Source organism: Zophobas morio, unplaced genomic scaffold (assembly GCF_036711695.1).
Source record: "Zophobas morio isolate AGI-343-1 ecotype UQ-CSIRO unplaced genomic scaffold, CSIRO_AGI_Zmor_V1 ptg000021l, whole genome shotgun sequence".
NCBI classification, from domain to species: domain Eukaryota; kingdom Metazoa; phylum Arthropoda; class Insecta; order Coleoptera; family Tenebrionidae; genus Zophobas; species Zophobas morio.
This window is the reverse complement of record NW_026972126.1, coordinates 9,626,494-9,630,750: the sequence shown is the minus strand read 5'-3', so window position 1 is coordinate 9,630,750 and position 4,257 is coordinate 9,626,494. Positions and strand designations below refer to the sequence as shown.

Below are 4,257 nucleotides of genomic sequence, written 5' to 3'. Positions count from 1 at the left end.
CAGAAAATTAAACATCCGTAGTACGAATATGATATTAAATTTCAAAACAAACTGTATGTCACCTTAAATGAATCTATTAGATTAAAAACGTGAACTTGGTAGACAAGTTTGCGAAAATAATTGCATGAACACCTAGCCAAACCAATTAATTCCAACGTTCTAGAACTGGAAAATGTGTTTTTTGTAAATTTAATACACTGGCTATAGGTAATATAGGTATAGTTCGATAAAAACTTTAGTGCGGTTATGGCTAAACTGCTATTCAACTTGCGGTAAATTTTACAAAAAAAGTACCCCACAGTGGAGTGCAGTAAATCCGCTTGCCTGGGAAGACTTTTCCTAACAGTGAGGCAGGTTTGTATTAGGATAAATTTATTTTGATTGAGCTAAGAAAAGACACATTTTGAAGTTTGGTTCGAATTTATTTGAAAAAACTACAGTATACGTATCTTAAAAATAATTGTCGCTTTCTTTACCGTTCGAATTCTCTTTAATCTAGAAATTTAAAAAATCACCCGATATACTGGGTGTCTGGAAAATGGCGGATTAACTCTGCGCTACCTCCGCTCTTAACAATAAATTGGTGAGTCTGGGAAAAATAATAAAAACATTCCTTTTCACATTTTGGTGGAGTTATAATGATATTAAAATTCGTTCTTTTGCCACGTTTAATAACTAAACAACCCATTCATTATCACAAAACTAGTAATACAACTTTTAGTTAATATTTCTCTCGTCTATGACCATGTTTAATTACAATTTTTTATTTTAGCAGGTACTAGCCCCGCCCACCCGCCTTGTATTTTCTTAGCGGGTATGTCATTTGCCAAAAACGATCTTTTTTAGCAGGTACTAATCCCGCCCATACGTCTTTGCATTAACACCACGAAAACAAGAAGGCTGTCATATGCGCTCCCCAATTTTCTACTTGCTGCACATTCCAAATCCCTAAAATAACAAGGGCACGTGCCCCCCCAAAATTACAACGTCTACAAACACACTGGACATAGCAAAATAGTAATTTTCAATATTTAAATAATTATCCAGAAATTTGTGTCATAATTATCAAAACTAATTTTTTTATCACGCTCCAGTTGTATAAAGTGTATCAAAACTTACTTCCACTTACATCTAAAGATGTGTGTTGGATATATGATATGTTATATCTGATGAAATGCTGATAAAACCCGGGAACAGAGACCGAATCATGGATGATTTAGATGTTTTGTTTACATCGCTGCCACGAAAACCTCACGTCCTAGCCGCTTGATTCATCTGGACTGGCGGTCCCATTCCGACAGTGCTCGGCAGGATTGAGTTACTAACACAGGTTTTAATTTTCATTCTGCGCGAACACGTATGATAAAAATATTCTTGGATAACCTTTTCGGTAATACAGACATTCGGAAAATACACACCGCTTATATTAATAATATTCGGGCACATAATGCAAGGGTCGACAAAAATCGCCATATATTACGCCGATTGATAATGCTCATAAAATTTTGTGGAGTGTATCACAAAATCCAGGTATATTTCGAGGTCTGATTGATTTTATGGCTGAATCGGACTTTATCAGATCATTTGAAAGAAGCAACGGTTTTTAAAGGAACGCCTAAAACTGTCCAAAATGAACTTTTAGATGCCATGAACGTAAAATTTTGACCGAAGGCAAAAAGATATATGGAGAAATTCTTTTTTATTTTTATTGAATGTATTTTTGTATTTATTTCCGTCACACAATTTCGTCTATTAATTGATAATAACAACCTGTTTTATATCTTCATATTTAACTCATCAATCAAATTGTGTCCCCCCATTTCAAAAGGTCACGAGCCGCCACTGTCAACCAATAGGGTGGCATTTCACCAATAATCTAAATGTACTAATCATAGATGTTTGTCTACGTTACTGGCATTGTTTTGTTTTGGAGAGAAATTGAATTTTTAAATCGGGACACAACAGTGTAACCATGTTAAACTCAGCACCCATTTTTCTGTTACCTTTTTAGAAAATAACAAAATTGGACCAAGTAAAATCAGACTAAGAAAATAATATCACTTGGAAACATACAATGTTAAAATGATAATACAACATGATAATAATAACAAAACAATATAATTTCTCGATGTAGTTATGAGTAATACAGTTTTTTCTTCTGAAAATTTTGTAATCACTTCCATTTCCAATTGGTTTCATTTTTTTAATCTTCCACAAACACAAATGAATCAATCACACATTGAACATTTTTACCCTACTAATTTTATTAATTTAATTACTTATGAATATCTACGTTTTACTTCCTTCCAACAATCTTTGAATTTCTTGTAAACTTCTGCCTTTAGTTTCTGGCAAAACGTAATAAATAAATATTGTCCCTCCAAAACAGACGACAGCGAAAATCCAAAAAGATTTAGCCATTCCAAGTAGTAAAGCGATACTAGGAAAGAACAAAGTAATTATAAAAGCTCCTGTAAAACAAACTACGCTTGTAATAGTTGAAGCTGCTGACTTCACGTTAGGTGGAAAGAGTTCCGCCATTACAGCCCAAGGCAATGGCCCCAAACCTATATTGAACGCTACAATATAAGCAATCAAACTTGCAACTGGTAACCAAGAAACCGTCTCAACATTAAACCTGTTGGTTTTTAAGTGGAAAAACAGACCCAGTGCAATTAAAGACACACTGCTTCCAAGAGCGGAAGCTAACAGTAGCAACCTTCTACCTAATCTTTCTACAAGAAAACCCGTAGCAACAGTTGCCAGTGTTTGAATAACACCAATAATAATTGTGGAAATTTCTGGTGCAAGACCATTTCCGGCTGCGTCAAAAATGGTCTGCATATAGGCGAGAACAGCGTTAATTCCTGCAAACTGTTGCAGAATGATTGTACCAAGAATCACAATTATGCCTTTACGTAAACCTTTGCGTTTGAATAGATCTGTAAAGTTACCTTTATTCCGACTTTCTTCCAAAACAGCATTTGTAATCTCGACAACTTCTTTTTGAATTTCAGAAGGCGTTTTGTTCCGAAGTTTGGTCAGCGTGATTTCCAGTTCTCTATTTTTGTTTGTAGAAGCCAAAAACTGAGGTGTTTCTGGGATCCACAGCGAAAAAACCACCATGAAGATGATTAGAGGAACAGAGCAAAGGAGACAGAAATTGCGAATTGTAAGGAATGGACCCACTGAGAAAGTAAAGAGTAAACCGAGGGAAATAAATATACCCAGCAAGCACCCCAAAGTACCGCGGTTATGGGTTTCTGCGATTTCCGCTAGGTATATTGGTAACACAGTGAGTGAACCGCCAGCACCAACACCTATCAGAAATCTTGTGATGTAGAAAATTAATACTGTCTTGGCGAAAGCTTGCGCTAACAACGATGTGACCATGGGAAGGACCAGGAGAAGAAGGGTTCGTTTTCTTCCTATTTTGTCAACGAGAACTCCAACAATTAAAGGTCCAAATATGCCACCCAGAGCTGCCAGTCCAGCGATCCATGATTCTTCCGAATGAGTTGCAGGTCGTCCTAACGGGTTGTTGTCTGGATCTACCTTACCAGAAAGTTTGGGAAGTACAGGAGAAGGCCATCCGAAAGCAATACCAATTGCAAAAGCAACCAAATTAGCTAAAATAAGCAACTCTTGGAAAAAGTTGTTTGAAGTGAGTGCGAAACTTACCAACTGAGGCCGCAAAATATACAAACCAACTAGTGGATTCGGAGGTTTCTGGTTTTAGGGTGGTAGGAGTTGTGTCTTGAGAAATAGGTTTGTAGATAGTTTCTTGAAGAGGTACTTGATCTTCCTTGCTTTCCATGTTAAACGAAATGATTAAATGCAAGTTGTAATGATTTCATGATGTGTTGAATTTTTACTTTTATATCTACATGTAAAGAGACGACTGATTAGATTTTAGGTTTTGTCATATTGATTTATATCTTACTATTGTTATGTCGGGCGTGTAAATAAAGAAGTGTTGTGCAAGTCAGCTGAAATAAAGACTGGTGTAAATTATAATGACAACTTAAATTTAAATTCGAATTTTATTGACAATTAAATACACGTAAAAAAGTGAATGTAATTCAGACCAACTTTGAATAAATATAACACATACTCGTATTCATGAACAATAGGGCAAAAACTACTTACAAAACATTGATTATTGAGTGTGATATTAATGATTGTCAACAAATTTGCTCACAAAATTGTGACATTGTGTTCTTGTAAAACAATGCAGCTTTTGGGTAAGTAATGAGT

At 35.4% G+C, this 4,257-nt stretch overlaps 1 pseudogene; it reads right to left on the bottom strand.

Annotated features, from left to right (window-relative positions):
• Positions 1–1,760: 1,760 nt before the first annotated feature.
• LOC135132742 (facilitated trehalose transporter Tret1-like) lies at positions 1,761–4,257 on the bottom strand (annotated as a pseudogene).